Raw genomic sequence first — 17,940 nt, forward strand, 5'->3', positions numbered from 1 at the left:
AGCCTACGAACAGATAAATCCCACCAGGGAACCCCAAAGAAAAGTGGCAAAAGTGTGTAACTAGAAAATAATCGACCAGACACGTCCACTGCCCCTGTCATCGGGGTAGAGAACTAAGACCCCATCTTCCTTTCCCTCCAAGTAGGAAAACCCGTGTGTGTTAGTCCAGAACATGTGCTTACACTGGAAATGGGAGAAGGGCCCAGGGAGAAAGGATTCGGTTTTCCTTGAATGACAGGAAGGACTTTGCTAACGAGAGACAGTAAATACCTTGGTTCTGTAAGTAACACAATTGCTTAGGGCTGGATCCTGCCCTGGTGAATGCCACATATTCCCAGAAAACAGCATAACTGAGCTCTCTTCTCCCAGAGCCCAGGATCTCCTCTCCAATACCCTGGGTCCTGAGAAGGCTCATGGTCTCCTAGAACACAGCTTCCTTTTTGATGCTTCTGCCACTGGGTCCCTTCCCTGTGTTTGTAAAGTTTCCATGTTATCAGCGGCCATGGGTGCATTACAGCACAAACCTGCTGCTTTAGGACTTGGTCCAGGGGAAAGCTTTGCATACTGACCACCAGTCGGTGCCCCTCTATGAACCCAGACAAAGCCCCAAGGGACTATCATAGTCTGTAGTCACAGATCTGATCATTATCAGTGTCGGTTAAGTTTTGTCATTCAGCTGAAGTATAGAAGGCTTGATGAAGAGCACAGAATAACATTTAAACATACTATTTTTCTGAATAAGTTCTAATTCGGTTATAAACCAGAATGCAAATATCTTAATGTTTACATATTGACGGATATCTCATCTGAAATAAGAACATTCATCCAAAATTTCAGAATAATTAGTAAAAGCTGGTACTATCTTAAAAGAAATAGATGTAATAATTGGCCTGTATTTCACAAGGGTGTCAATAGAGTTTTGTTTTTGTTTGTAATTACTGAGGGTTGTTTGTTTTTTTTTTACTGCTCATTAGAAAATATAGCTTCAAAAATGTTTCTGAAATTGGTAACTGAAGATCATATAAACACAATATAATAGTCTGCTCAGGCTATTATAACAAAATATCACAGACTGAGTCACTTAAACAACAGATATGTACTTTCTCACAGTTTTGGAGGCTGGAAGTCCAAGATCAAGGCTCTGGATGAGTTGGTTTCTGGTGAGAACGCTCTTCCCACTATGTCCTCACAGGACCTGTCCTCAGTGCAAGCTTGGGGAGTGAGAACTGGATTCCTGGTGTCTCTTCTTCTAAGGACGTGGATCCTTTTCCCATCAGGGCACCACCCTTATGATGTCATTCAAACTTAATTTCTTCCTTTACTCCAAGTACAGACACATGGGGGGGGTAAGGCTTTAGCATGTGAATTTGGGGGGGAAACAGACCTTTAGTTTATAACAGACAACATGTATAGTCTCTATATTAGACAAGAGGTGTACTATATGATAAAAAAATAAGGACAGAGTAAGAAAGCACAGAAAGATGACATGAAATAGACTATCTGTTAAGACTTTGGACAAAATGGAAAAAAATCTTCTCTTTCAAGGGCAAGACTCTCAGACTGAATGATTTCATTTTCAAAATAAGTTGACAACACCACCAAAACAGCTTACAAAAGCCACACTAAGATACTCATAAGCTGTGTCAAGCCATGATAATCAAAACAAGAGGATTACTACATTAATAACCACACAGAATTCAAAGTTAAAGAGAGATTTTACATGAGTGGGTATCATCCATTAGGAAGATGTAACAGGAGAAAAGTATCCGCCCAGAAACATGTACCATAGAAATATATAATGCGGGGCTTCCCTGGTGGCGCAGTGGTTGGGTGTCCGCCTGCCGATGCAGGGGACGCAGGTTCGTGCCCCAGTCCGGGAAGATCCCACATGCCGCGGAGCGGCTGGGCCCGTGAGCCATGGCCGCTGAGCCTGCGTGTCCGGAGCCTGTGCTCCGCAACAGGAGAGGCCGCAACAGTGAGAGGCCCACGTACCGCAAAAAAAAAAAGAAATATATAATGCAGTATGTATGTATACATACACATATTTATCATAGAAATATTACGTAATGCAAAGACATTTGTTAAAAAGGAGAAATAATAGGCATAAAGGGAAACCTCATATACTCTTCGGCATTTTAAGCAAGCAAGATATAGGAAACCTATACCGAATGCATTTTAATAGATTATGTACCATACAATCAGTATGATTTGTTTTTACCTGCAACATTCGAGAAAAACAAATGAAAATGTATTTGAACTAATAAGAGAGCAGTGGGATATATAAGTTACAAAATATTACACAAAAATCAAGCTTCCCTTTATACCAGAAATAATGGTCAGATAAACATAATGAAAAATAACCTATTCACAAAAAGTTATTAAAAAATACTGCCTAGAAAATAAACTTTAAAAAAACATATGCATGACTAGAGGAAGAAAACTATAGAATCAGAGAGAATGTCCTAGAAGATGATCTAAATAAACAGAGAATCCATAAATGGTAAGGAATCAATATGATGAATAGTCCACTTTTTCCAAATTAATTTATAAATTTTATGTTATTTCTTTCATAGAATCTTATTAGTTTGATAGGGCTGTCATAACAAAATACCATCCATTGGGGCTTAAACAACAGACACGTATTTCTCAGTTAGGGAGAACGGAAGTCCCGACTGAAGATGTTGGCAGGTGTGGTTTCTCCTGAGGCCTCTCTCCTTGGCTTGCAAACAGCTGCCTTATTCTTGGGTCCTCTGTTCACGGTCTTTCCTCTGTGCACACGCATCCCTGGTGTCTGTGAGTCCAAGCGTCCTCTCCTTGTCAGGACACCAGTCGTATTGGATTACAGCTCACCCTAATGTTCTCATGGAACCTAAATTACCTTTCTAGAGGTCCCGTCTCCAAATATAGTCACCCTGTAAATTCCTAGGAATTAGGACTTCAACACGTGCATTTTGTGAGGATATAATTCAGCCCATAACAAGGATGCAGCAGAGACTTACTGAATAATTACCAGTCCTGTCTGCTTCCTTCGCAGCTGATTTGGACACAAAACTGGATTCTACTCCAGCGGTTTATGGGTGGAAGTAAGATGCTCCATTTCAGGCCAGGTCATCAAAGACACTGGGTTGTCCCAGCTCTCCTGCCTACTGTGATGTTGGAAGACTTGTGTTTTAGTGACAACATCACAAAACAAAAGCTGCCTGGATCTCAGAGTAACCTTTAGGAGGTGAGTGCGCCCCCAACCTGCATCAGGCTGTGCTAGAAACAAGCAACAAACCAGTGTTTCTGTTGGGTCCATGGAGTTTTCTTTCGTGCTGCAACAAATGCAAGCTACTGGAGAATTACACAGAATACACAAAGCGCTACCTATTCTGGAACATTCTTCTCCACTGGAAAATTTTAAAACCCTTCATGATTCTTAGTTGTATCTCCCACTAAGCATTTAAAGATTGTATTGAAAAGAGGTGTCAGTCTAATAAATAGTAAAAATATTAAGCCCTATCAGTACCAGTTACTGATGAAAAACCTTATGCTATAAACTGAATATTTGTATACCTCCAAATTTATTTGTTGAAACCTAACCACCAGTGTGATGGTATTAGGGGGTGGGGCTTTTGTGAGGTGGTTAGGCCATGAGGGTGGAGCTTTCATGAATGGGATTAGCGGCCTTAGAAAAGAGATCCCAGAGAGCTCCCTCACCCCTTCTGCCAAGTGAGGACACAGAAAAAAGTTGGCAGTCTGTGAACCAGGAAGAGGGCTCACACCCGATACTGAATCTGCCAGCATCTTTTTTTTTTCAACAGAAACCACTCCAGGTATTTATTTATTTATTTTTATTTATTTTTTTATTTTTGGCTGCATTGGGTCTTCATTGTGGTGCGCGGGCTTCTCATTGAGGTGACTTCTCTTGTTGAGGAGCACGGGCTCTATGCACGCAGGCTTCAGTCGTTGTGGGACACGGGCTCAGTAGTTGTGGCTCATGGGCTTAGTTGCTCCTCAGCATGTGGGATCTTCCCAGACCAGGGCTCGAACCCATGTCCCCTGCATTGGCAGGTGGATTCTTAACCATTGCACCACCAGGGAAGCCCATGCCAGTATCTTTTTTTTCTTTAATATCAAAAAAATATTTATTTATTTATTTACAGCTGTGTTGGGTCTTCGTTGCTGCATGCGAGCTTTCTCTAGTTGCAGCGAGCAGGGGATACTCTTCATTGCAGTGTGCAGGCTTCTTATTGTGGTGGCTTCTCTTCTTGTGGAGCACGGGCTCCAGAGTGCAGGCTCTGTATTTGTGGCACATGGGCTTAGTTGCTCCGCGGCATGTGGGATCTTCCTGGACCAGGGCTAGAACCCATGTCCCCTGCATTGGCAGGTGGATTCTTAACCACTGTGCCACCAGGGAAGTCCCAATTTGCCAGCATCTTGACCTTGGACTTCCAGTCTCCAGAACTGTGAAAAGTAAATGTCTGTTGTTTAAACTACCCAGTCTATGATATTTTTGTTATGGCAGCCTGAGCTAAGACAACCTACTTTACATGCTGACCAATGTTATCACAGAAAAAATAGCTTCTTTGAAGGTCTTTGCATAGAATGTATTCTAGAGAATCCCCAGTGATGAAAGTGAAAGAATACTATGCCCTACATATAGAGCAAAGCCGTTAAATATGGTCAAAGTGTAAAGTGGTATCAAAATAAAATAGGAGGGAGGTTCCTTAAAAACTAATAAAAAATAGTGTTACCATATGATCCTGCAATCCCACTCCTGGGCATATATCCAGAGAAAACTATAATTCAAAAAGATACATGCTCCCCAGTGTTCAGTGCAGCACAATTTTCAATGTCCAAGACCTGAAAACAACTGTCCATTGACAGATGAATGGATAAAGAAGATGGGGTACATATATACAACGGACTACTACTCAGCCATAAAAAAGAATGAATAATGCCACTTGCAGCAACGTGGATTGACCTAGAGGGTATCACAGTAAGTGAAGTAAGTCAGACAGAGAAAGACAAATATCATACGATATCACTTTATATGTGGAATCTAAAAAAAAAGATACAAATGGACTTATTTACAAACAGAAATAGACCCACAGACATAGACAGAGAAAACAAACTTATGGCTACCAAAGGGGAAAGGTAGGGGAGGGATAAATTAGGAGGTTGGGATTAACACATACACACTACTATATACAAAATAGTTAACCAACAAGTACCTACACTATAGCACAGGGAACCGTACTCAGTATTTTGTAATAACCTATAAGGGAAAGGAATTTGAAAAAGAATGGATGTATGTACACAACAGAATAACTGTGCTATACACCTGAAACTAACCCGACATTATAAATCAACTATACTTTAATTGAAAAAAAATTCCCTTGCATAAATTTGTACTATTTTGACTGTCCCTTTGAACCTGTTACATCATCTGCCTTGAGCCCTCATATCATGAATAAAAAAATCCCTTCACACACACTAGTGCCTGAGATGCAGCTGCAGCCACATATCCATAAACATAACCATCTACTGACAAGGAAATCATGACCGGATACACAATCATCAACTTGTAAATCTCCAAGCTACTGGAGTCCGAGGAAAGGCTCAGTGGTGTTTCAGTGGACATATGGTAGAGCCCATTTGTCTGCCAACTTCTACTCTAATTCCATCTAAAATTATCCTCCACCTGAAAAGCTGGGGACTTTTAAAATTGTTTCCGTGCTTTTTAAAGGTAGACATCCAAGGACACAGAGACCTCTGAGCAGACATGCTGACTCACAGCCAAGCCCCATCACCAGGCACCTAGAGAAGAAGCTCTTTCCAAGAGAGTAATTGTGAGAAAAGCTTCAGTGCTTGTTAATGAAAAGCACCTCTGTTAATGAGTGTTGATAAAGATTATAATTAAAATTTAGCCTTTGAACACATGCATACGCAAAGACTGAGAAATCTTTGGAAGCAGTCATGAAAAATCCTTGTAAAAAACCAAAACCTTTCCAAACCAGATTGGCATAAGGCAAGAATGGTGGCAAATGGGCCAAAAAGATGAATTAAAAAAATATATATATGTAAGAAGATTTCCCTTAGCACAGTTAAGGGTTTTCATAATTGTTTTAATAAGGCTGTAAAAAGAAGTTACAGACAATGCACGTGCATGAACACATATGCACACACATCACACTAGGTGACTGTATCCCAAGTGGCATGAGGCTTTCATCTCCTTGGTAGAGTTTCAGTTATTCCCACTGCTTCCTTTTCACAGGTGTCACACCTGGAGTACATTTTAACTAGTAGCAGCACCAGCTGCTTGCATAGCACTCAAACCATGTGTATTCGTTAACATTTTCTAGCTACCAGAACTACCAAGTGCCATATCAACAGTGGATATCTAGAGGACGCATATTGTGCTATCTGAAATTATCGTATAGATGTAAGCTACTGATTGTCCTGACGATGCTTTGGTACGGGCAGGGAAAATGCGTATGCCTTTGTTTTCCATTACGAATTTATCATCTAATATGGGACAGCAAAAGAGGCCTGAAATCGATAATATCAGGGACAGCCAACAGGCCCAAGATTATTCATACTAACCAAAAAAGTATTCTGAAACTTTTAATAGCATGCAAATTTGTTTCTAACAAGACAAAGAATCCCTACCTTTTTTTATGTCATCTCCATCAATCTGAAAACAAATTAAATTTAGACTGTAGTCAATCAAGATAAAACCCTGTGCATCGCACGGGCCATACATGCCTGGCGTGGCTGGAGGACAGGTGGGCAGAGCCCTCATTTCAAGGGTAGAGAGAATGGCTTCAGGTCAAAGAGCTCTCACTGCTGGAGTGGAAGGACTTGTTCAGGACAAGATATGGGGCTGTCCCTCTGATTTTCCCCAGATCAAACCCTCACCTCATCCTGGAGACATGCCAGAGAAAACGGAAATGAAGAGAAATTAAGAAAATCAATAGAAGCAGCCACTTCTCTTTATCCTCAGAAATGAGTTGCAAGTCTAATAACAGTGGAGCATCAACGGAATGGGACAGAAGCAGGGAAGGAGCCAGCCTTCCCTCCAATGACCCTGGGAACACGAAACAGACAGGCATCTTCAACAGTGAGCTGGGTCGGATTACACGAAGAACAGAAAGACAGAATGAGCGTGTAGGAGGGAGTCAGCAGTATCAGGAGAGACCGAACTGGGGAGCCAGAGCAGGAGAGGAACGAGCCGTGGTATTCTACAAGTTCTGCCATGAGCAGGAGGACACCTTCTGCAAACTTCTGCAAGCTCATGAGAAACAGTAGCTGGGGAAACTCAGACCTGATTGGGACTAAGAGGGAGTTGATTGGGAGTGGGGTTGGAAAGCAATGGAATATCTCTGTTAATTGTTTTATGACATTAATCTCACAGTGGGCAAGGAAACATGAATTTCACTTAGAGAAAATAAGCGACTGAACTATACCTTCAGGGCACTGACAGCATAAGGTGCTAATTAGTGAGTGGACTTGTGTTCTGGGGAGGCTGAGGGGAAATACCAGGCCGCTTGTTCCCTCTCCCACACTGCACCACCCACCCCCTGCCCCCCACACCTGTCTGGCAGGCTTGACATCCACGTGTGAGGAAGCCTGTGTGGAGAAGGAGGGCGGGAATCCCGAGTTGCATCTACTTACATTATTAGCATGTGATAAAATTTAGAGGCAATAAACCAGGTATTTGGAATCTTTGGAAACGCTAATTTAGAACTGAAGATTGCCATAGGCAAGAACAACTGGGGATAAAGGCACCTGATGAAAACATATGGAAAAAAATATACAGCATAAAAGTAAGCTATATAATTTAGAACTGTATTAGAAAAGAGAATTCATTTTAGAGAAAAGGAATCCATAGAAACAGACAAGAAGGAGCTACCAAATTATTAAGCTGTGTAGATGAACTAGACTGTAAGCTTTGTTGCCAAAAGAAATCTTCAAAATCTCTGTTCCTAACTGAGGCATGCCCTTCTCACAACTGGAGGTAAGGAGCAAGACGGATGCAGAGACTGGAATGTCTCTAGGAACACTGACTGGACACGGTGCACCTAATGTCCACTCATACTCTGTGGGTCAAAGCAAGGTACATGGTCAATTTGACAGTGAACGGGAATAGAAATTAGGTGTCCCTTAAAGGGAAAAGGATGTGAAATAAGGTGAAAATAATAAAAATTATTATACAAATACTCTATAAAATCTACAAAACACAGTTAACAGTAAAATCTATCCCTTGCCTTAAAGTAGTGTCTAAGATAAACAATGTAGTACTGTGGATTAGACAAACAGATCAGTGAAACAAGATGGAAAATTGAAAAATAGAAGCACATATATGGAGAATTTTAGTAAATAATAAAGATGACATTTCAAATCAGTGGGACATTTTTCAATAATGATATTGAAGATAACTAAATAGATATTTGAGGAAAAAGGAGTATCCATCTCCCACCGATATCCATGAAATACCAGCTGGGACAGATTTTTCAACATGATAAATGAGACAAGAAGTATTAAAAGGGGGCAAATAACTTTTTTAATATTCTCTGAGAGAACTCATTTCTGAGTAAAGCATACAATTCAGATATCATAAAAATAGAGATTGATTAATCTGACTACAAAAATAATTCCTGCATGGCTAAAAACAACTCAAGGTGAAAAGACAAAAACAAATGAGGAAAAGGATTTGCAATACTGCCATAAAAGAAAGGTTATTCTCCTTAGTATATAATGATCTAAACATCAGTAAGAAACAACCCCCAAAAAATTGTACCAAAAAAAAAACCTAATAAGGTTGTAAATATTTTACAGAGAATGAAATACAAATGGATCTTAAATAAAAGATTATAATTCTCAGCAAACGCACAATAATTTCAAAGAGATATGTTTCATCTATCACACTGGCGAAGTCCAGACAACTGGGAACATTCTGTATTAACGGAAGCATGAGTTAAAAGGTATTTTCATGTATTGCTGAGGAAGTATAAATAAGCTCAACCTCTGTAGAGTATCGGGCAGTATCTCTCGACATTTAAAATTCAAATACCCTTCGGCTAAAAATTCTGCTTTCAGAAACGGTTTATATTTGCACATATGTATGCATATGTATGCAAAATGTATGCAAAAAGATAGTTCCTGTATTTTTCTCGATTTGAACCTCAGGACACAGAACTTAACTACCCCTAACACTTATTCATGACACACTTTCATCATTGGTCCATAAATGACCCTTTAATTTAATCTGCTCTGTCTGATGAGGTACTAAATATTTTCAAACATTCCACCTAAATAAAAGCTATGACCTCGAAGATAATATACCACCCAATTCCCATCCTCCTGAATTCTTACAGTTCTCTATCACTTGGAATTCAATTGTTTGAAATCTGATAGTGTTCCATTGTGAAATATGCCACCTTTTATTCATTAATTCTCCTGGGGATGGGCATTGGATTATTTCAGGTTTCACTTTTGTGACTAGTATAGCTACAAACATTCTTGTTCATGTCTCCTGATAAACATATGCAAGAGTTTCTCTTGGTTATATATCCAGGAGTACAATGACTGGGTCATAAGGTAATATTTAACTTTAGAAGGTAATAGTTTTTTCCTAAAGAAGACATACCCATTGAGACTTGCACTAGCAATGTCTAAGAGATACCGTGGATTTGTATCTAATACAAAATTTTATAGTGTCAAATGTTTAATTTTTGCAGATCAAATGAATGTAAAACTGTATCTCACTGAGGTCTTCAATTTTTTTCCCCTAATCACTAAAGATGTTAAAAAATCTTTCAGGTTTATTGGCCAAATGTGTTTCCTGTTCTATCAAATGCCTGTGTATCTTTTGCCCATTTTATTCCCATTGGGTTGCTTTTCTTATTGTTTTGTAGAAATTCTACATATATTTCTGATGTAATCTTTAATTGGTGTGTGTTTGTAAATATCTTTACCCTATTTTTTAAGATATCTGTTAATGAACAGGGATCTTAATTTTAACGTAGTTTTGTCATTTTTTTCATAATCAAAACTTTTTGCATCATAGTTAAGACAACTTTATTTACTTTACGGTCCAAGGCATCCACCTATAATTTCTAAAAATATATGTATTTATATTTTGTTCTTTCCTTTCATTTCTTAATCTTCTGAGTGAATTTGTATATATTGTATGAGTTGGTAACCCAATTTCATCATCTTCATAAGGATAGTTTCCAGTCTGCATAATCCATCATCTCTGCTGACTGATCTGACATATCACAGGCATGGAGCTTTTACTATCAACTCTATTCCACCGGTCAGTTGTCTAATCCTGAGCCATTATTATACTTTCATAATTGATAAAATTACATAATAAATTCTGATTTTACAGCAAGTCTCTCCTTTCTGCTCTTTTCCTTTAGAAGTATCCTCCCCACTCTTGGCCATTTTCTTCTTTCACGCAAATTAAAATTATCCTGATGAGTTCCATTTTTTTTAAAAGCCTGTAAAATCTGTATTGAATTTGCATTGCATCTATACACCCATTTGGGAAGAACTGGAATTGAAGACATTAAGAATTACGCACTCATATGAAATAAAATCAACAAAATATAAATAATTACTACAACTCAGTTCACATGTATATTACTTTCAATCTTTTATATAGTTATATGACCTTCACCATAGAGGTTTCGTACATCTACTGTTCAGATTTAGCCCTGTGTATATATCCTTTGATGCTATTACAAATGGGGTCTTCTCCTTAACTGCTTAATCGAATGTTTGCTGCACTTATATTTCGGATAAATTTCCACAGGTCTAGGGGAACCTGTGGGGCAGGGCTATAATTTGGTGGGAGGAAGCATCTTCAGAGAGGAATTCTAGGGCAGGGACTGAGCCTTTGGCCTTCATCAGGCAACACTCCAGCAGCATCTGTAGGTATCATATGTACCTAAGTCCTGAAAGTGGGTGGAAACTTGGGGTATCTGTGTGGTTCACCTTAGCACCCACTACACTCTAACACTATTCCACACCCTGGACGAGATATGATGATGATGCGTTCCAGGAGAATTTCAGAGACCGACACTATCAAAGACTTGGGCAGGGATTTGGTCCACATTTGTTGTGCCTTTCTGGCTCCTGAAAAAATCCGATGGCTTGTGATGGATGACGACTGACAGCCACAAATGTAACCAATAGAATCTACTGGGCCAGATGTGGTGCCATCAGCACAAGCCTCTGGCCCTTGATGTGGCAGCTGAGGATTTGCTGAAAACATTCTTCATTCAACAGGAAAAAACAAAGCAGTGTGTCTTCACATAAGAAGGACATATTCCCCATTTCACACACAATCTGTGCCAACTCCCATCCTCCGTTATAATGTAGTTCACAGGGACTCCATTTATCTTAATATGATTCTGAACATCACTTCGATCCAATATATTGATTAAGTCATTTTGTCTGCATCTGGAGAACGAGTGGTAAGTACCCTTGTGCCAGAGGGTGTCACCAGCTTTTAGGAACTTAATTTACAGATAAAGGTTTAAGGGTCAGGTGCTCTAAGACAGGCCAGAAGATCCCCTCCAATATCCAGGGCCATTTGTTTTATCTCCCAAATCTTACTACTGTAAAACAATGGCATTTGGTAGGCCTATTTGGTTTCTTTTAAGAGTAAAAGCAGTTTTTAGAGCAGTTTTAGCTTCACAAAGAAATTTACACACCAAGTAAAGAGTTACCAATAGCCACCCACAGTTTCTCCTGTTACTAACATCTTGCATTAGTGTGGTACATTGTCACAACTCATGAGCCAGTGTTGTTTATTATTAACAACTAAAGTCCATAGTTAAAATTAGGGTTTACTACTTGCGTTGTACCTTCTATGGATTTTGATAAATGCTCAGTGACATGTGTCCGCTATTGTAGTATCATACAGGATAGTTCCACTGCCCTAAAGATGCTCTGTGCTCCGCCTATGCATCCCTTCACCACTCTCCTGGTAATACATCTTTTTACCGTCTCCATAGTTGTACCTTTACCAGAATATCATAGGGAATCCTATAGTAATGTGGCCTCTTCAGATTGGCTTCTTTCACTTGGTTAGACGCATTTAAGTTTCTTCCATGCTGTCAAGATGGCTTGATAGCTCATCTTTTTAGATCTAACTAACATTCCATTGTCTGGATGTACCACCGTTGGTTTACCTTAGTATCCTAAGCTTGATAACTCATTTCTTTTTATTGCTGAATGATACTCCATTGTACGGATGGACATTCAGATGTGCCCCAGACATTCTTGACTATCTTTTCGTCCATCTAAATTTTATAATCGTGTTGTTAATTTCCACGAAAAAATACCCATGTTTTTATGGATTTGGATTGCATCTCTAAACCAAATTTGAAAAAAAAAAAACTGAACATTTTGGTTGCTTCTAATTTTTGGCAATTAGGAATAAAGCTGCTACAAACATCTGTGTGCAGGTTTTGGTGGGGTCTAGGTTTTCAACTCATTTGGATGAATACTTAGGAATTCAATTGCCTCTTTGGATTTTGCAGACAGCATACACGATGCTTGTAAATACCACTCTGACCCATTTACTGGGTAACTTGGAAAGCTCCATATTTAAGTACAATTAGAGCAAGAGAGATTTTCATCAGGTGCAGACCTCAGTGCAAGAGACTTGGCCATAGAGCCCTGCAGATGAGTGGTGGAGAAAACGCTCCCTGGTGTCTGTCAATCCCCGAAGGGAGACCTGCCATACAGACCCCTTATGGCTGGACTACAGGACACAGGTGACCATGTATCTGCAACTGTCCACTGGAGGGCGCAACCGAGACACTGATTCTCAGTGGCCCATCGGCAATCCACTGTTAAGAGTCCCATAATTTGCAGAGTCTATGCTACACAGGGTTTTTTGTTTTTTGTGTTTTTAATGACCAGTTGATGAAGGAAGAAAGAATGTGTGCCTAATTCATACATGGGTCAACATTACCACCAGAAAATGAGAAGCTGTCCCATTACGGCCACTTTCAGAAGTGGCCATCAAGGGCAATGATGACAAGAATCCTTTCGGTGGGGAGAGCTGGGGGCAGTACACCTGCGGATCTACTCAGATGGAGGAGAGCTGGCAGAGATATAGACGCCAAGGCACAGGGTATTGGCTCAGCTCGTTGGTCAGGAGCAAAGTAGGAGAACCACAGGAAGGTTGAAGACAAAGAAGGTTTGGGGTGAGATTAACCAACTGGGGGATAAGGGAAGAGAAGGCGGATCCTGAGTCTCAGATTCACAACCAGTCTGAGGCTTCACTGCAAAGACATTTTTAACAACCGACGGGGACGGTGACTTTCCTCACAGGTATTTCTCTCACCTTTCTTAGCGTCCACAGTGCCTGGGCAATGACCATGAATTAGTGACCATTAGTGGCTGTTACAGAGGCTCTTTATGAGACCGAGAGCACAGGCTCCCTCTCACTGAGGCTACTAGAGCAAAGAACGCCACCAAATTTCTAATCTGGTATCAGCACAGACGATGAGTCCTTAAAATGGGAGCATCCTGGAGGCTTCCGGGAAGATGGCGGAAGAGTAAGACGCGGAGATCACCTTCCTCCCCACAGATACACCAGAAATACATCTACACGTGGAACAACTCGTGCAGAACACCTACTGAACGCTGGCAGAAGACCTCAGACCTCCCAAAAGGCAAGAAACCCCCCACGTACCTGGGTAGGGAAAAAGAATAAACAGAGACAAAAGAGTAGGGACGGTACCTGCACCAGTGGGAGGGAGCCGTGAAGGAGGAAAGGTTTCTAAACACTAGGAAGCCCCTTCGCGGGCGGAGACTGCGGGTGGCGGAGGGGGAAAGCTTCGAAGCCGCGGAGTAGAGCACAGCAACAGGGGTGCGGAGGCAAAGCGGAGAGATTCCCGCACAGAGGATTGGTGCTGACCGGCACTCGCCAGCCCGAGAGGCTTGTCTGCTCACTTACCCGGGCGGACGGAGCTGGGAGCTGAGGCTCGGGTTTCAGTCGGAGCGCAGGGAGAGGACTGGGGTTGGCGGTGTGAACACAGCCTGAAGGGGGCTAGTGCGCCACGGCTGGCCGGGAGGGAGTCCGGGGACATGGAGGCTAAACAATACACTACTTAATAACGAAGTGATCACTGAAGAAATCAAAGAGGAAATCAAAAAATACCCCAAAAATATGTAATTGAGGTCTAGATACCCCTCAGGCAAGGGCTGTAACTTCCACTGGGTTTTAATCTGTGTTCCACATGGCAGTCACCAGCCACGTGTGGCTATTGAGAGTTTGAATTGTGGCTGGATTGAAATAAGCTGTAAATGCAAAATACACTGGATTTCCAAGAAAATGTAAAACACCCATAAATAGGTTTATATTGGTTACATATTAAAATGATATTCTCAGTATATCACGTTAAAAAGTGTTACTCAAATTAAATTCACCTGCTTTTTATTTTTTTAACGTGACTACTGGAAAATTTGAAATTACACATGTGGCTCACATTTTCTTTTACACAGTGCTGGTCTAAACAGTGTTTAATAGATTATAGATGAGAGCAATCAATCTTTCAACATGCCCCATGGTCTAATATTCACAGCTGTGATGCTCAGACTTATGCACATGTGAGAATTGCCAGGAGGGCAGGTCGGGTGATGGATAGCTGTCCCCAACACCCTTCCCCACAAAATGTCTTGTTCAGTGGGTCTGGAGTGAACCCAAGTTATTGCATTTTTAACAAGTTCCCCAGTGACATAGATGCTAAGGACCAGCCTTTAAGAACCACTCTTACCACACGTGGTCAAAGTTACCCTACTAGCTCCAGCGGTCTGAGAACTACCTTGAGAAAAATGTTTTGTTTAGGTTGTGTAGTACCTTCTGGTTAGGCATCATAACACTTATTTAAAAAATAAAATAAGGGCTTCCCTGGTGGCGCGGTGGTTGGGAGTCCGCCTGCCGATGCAGGGGACGCGGGTTCGTGCCCCGGTCCGGGAAGATCCCACATGCCGTGGAGCGGCTGGGCCCGTGAGCCATGGCCGTTGAGCCTGCGCGTCCGGAGCCTGTGCTCCGCAACGGGAGAGGCCACAAGAGTGTGAGGCCCGCGTACCGCAAACAAATAAATAAATAAATAAAAATAAAATAAAACCTTCCAGTACAGACCATTCACCGATGTATTCTGGGATCGCACAACAAATATGATTAAGGCCATAAGACGTTACCTAGTATTCTGAGGGCTATTATTAGGTAAACTGCTGCTCGAAAGTTCACATTAATTTAGAATAACACAGAAAATGTTAGGGCAAGAGTGGCTAGACTTATTGCTCAGGTTGTAAGAGCTGACGTATGCAGATGCTGAAATGCAGAGGTGAAAGGGGACAGAGGACTTCCTATTAAAACTTGAACTTCAAAACACACGCTGAATATATTTCTCTCCACTTATGCCAAGCCCAGCAGCCTGGCATCTTGCTGAGCACGGGGCTTTGCTTGTTTAGCCTAACCTAGTGGGTTAATCTTGGCCTCTCCCTTCTTCATGTTATATTCATAGCCTGAAAAGTTATTGCAAAAAGGGAGTTCCAGGCACTGGCTGGTCCCTTCTCCTAATGGGAAGTCAGGGCATCCTTAAGCAAAGAGTTCAAGATTGATTTATTTCCTGAGATTAGGGGCAACTCATTCCACAATGGTGACTGAAGGTCAACCAGCTTAGGTCAACCGCTAAGAAAGTACTAGAATCACCGGCCCATGGGTGTCTTACAGGAGACCACCTCCACCAATTATTTCACTGGAATTCACAGTCTTTATTTTCTATCATTAAAAGATTTTATATTTTAATACTGTTCTGTGACATTATAAAGCTAAGCTCTCCTATATTCAGAGCACAGCCATCTGCATCTCCCGCCAGGAAAATGTAGTTGCATTCGTTTTTATAGTTTAGGAATAAACTTAATGATTTTAATTGAGTTTACCTAGTTAATTCTCAATGAAATTCTATTTCCACATAGTCCACGCTGAGCTCCACAGAATGTAGTCATACAATCCTGCTGATGTACACACGTACCGTTGGTGGATTGCAATAAACACAAACTGTGCACCCACAAACACGTTCTCACTCAGCAGAGGTTTCCAAGGTGCCCATTCAAAAGTCCTAATTCTATTGGCTGTGCTGATTAACATATGGAATTTTAATTTTACTATTGCATACAGGAATGTCACTCCTGAGTTTCTGAAAAGCTATTCTCTAAAGAACACACTAACACTGTCTCAAGTAACTCATGCAGAAATATACAAACGAAAAATGAAAATCTTCATCACTCCTCACACCAATACCATTGCCCTCTCTAAGGCAAACTCCATTACCATTTTGATGTAAATGTTTCCAGAACACCTGCTAGGTGTTTAGATGCATATCTGAACATATGCAAATCTTTTGTTTTGCTTTCATATAAATGTGAGTATATTAAACACATTTTTTGAAATTTTTTTTGTTCCTTAAGAATGATACTTTAATATTTGGGGTGATATTTTGTATCTTTCTGAGAGTAGAAGAAAGAATCCGTGTGTGTTAGTGTGTCCACAAGCACTCAGGCATATAGCAGTCTTTTTACCACTGAAAAGTACATCATAGTACAGATACACTTTTTTTAAGTTATTAACCATTAATTATCTAACCACTTTTATTGATGGGCATTAATTTTCTCTCCAATATTTATCTATTTCAAATGAGGCTACAATAAACATTGTGTTAATGAACAGTGTATTATGGGAACACTTTTCAAAAATAGAAAGCTAGAAATGGAATTGCTTTTGTGTTTTGTTTTGATATATATTGATATTGCCAACCTGCTTTTCAGAACAACTGAACCAATTTGTACACCCAGTATCAACACACTCATATCAATGTTGGATGTTATTTTTTTTACTGTTAAAGTATGAGAATGAATATGCATAGATTTTGCCACGAATTTAGAAAAAGTTTCATCAGATATTCTATGTACCCCAATCCATCTTTCAACATATCTGACCCTGTGCCAATACAACATTTGTTAAAATACTACAGTTTCTTTAAATTGAAATTTTTCAACAGCTTTCTTTTTATGGTTATTTACTTTTACATCAATTTCAAAATTGGATTGTTAGCTCCATAAAAATATTATTTTGAATTTTTTATTGGCATCGCATTGAACTTATAGCTTAATTTGGGGAAAAAGGTTTTTTTTAATTAAAATCCTTAAAATATTCTACTTGAGAATATGACATACCTTTCTAGTTTTTAAGGTTTCTTCACATTATAATTTATGAGATTTATTCCAGCACCTGAATATTTGTAGACATCACAGCTCTACCACTTAATGCTGTGTGACCTTAGAAAACTTACTTATCCTCTGTCTCTCAATTACCTTATCTATAAAATGGAGATACTATTACAGTACTAGGTACAAACATAAATGTGTTACTGTAAAACTGTGATTTTTTAAAAAAACAATGCTCATACTCCCATTCATTTCTAATGCTATTTGTGTCATCTAATTTTTTTTTCTTAATTTGACAAAGGTTTATCCATATTACTGGTTCTTTCAAAGTACTAGGTTTTGTTGTTGTTGTTTTATTGATCAAGAATACCCTTTTACTGTTTTCTATTTTCATTGACTAGCTTTTAACTATAACTTCTTTACTTTCTTTAGACTTGTTTTACTAGTCTTTTCCTATCTTGAATTGAGCACTCAGTTCTAACATACAGCTATATTTTATAGGAGCCATTTCTAGTGCCTTCAGGGTGTTTACAAGTGTATTGTGTGTATATATTTTCTTAATGTATTGTTTATGCTACCATTACCCCAATTTTAGAAATTAGAAAACTGAGAAGTTACATAAGTTGCCCAAAGTCACACAACCTTAGCTGCACCCCAAGTTTTTGTATGAAATTCCATTCATTGTTACTAACTTCTAAA

This window comes from Neophocaena asiaeorientalis, unplaced genomic scaffold (assembly GCF_003031525.2).
Source record: "Neophocaena asiaeorientalis asiaeorientalis breed wild unplaced genomic scaffold, Neophocaena_asiaeorientalis_V1.1 scaffold16, whole genome shotgun sequence".
Lineage (NCBI taxonomy): Eukaryota > Metazoa > Chordata > Mammalia > Artiodactyla > Phocoenidae > Neophocaena > Neophocaena asiaeorientalis.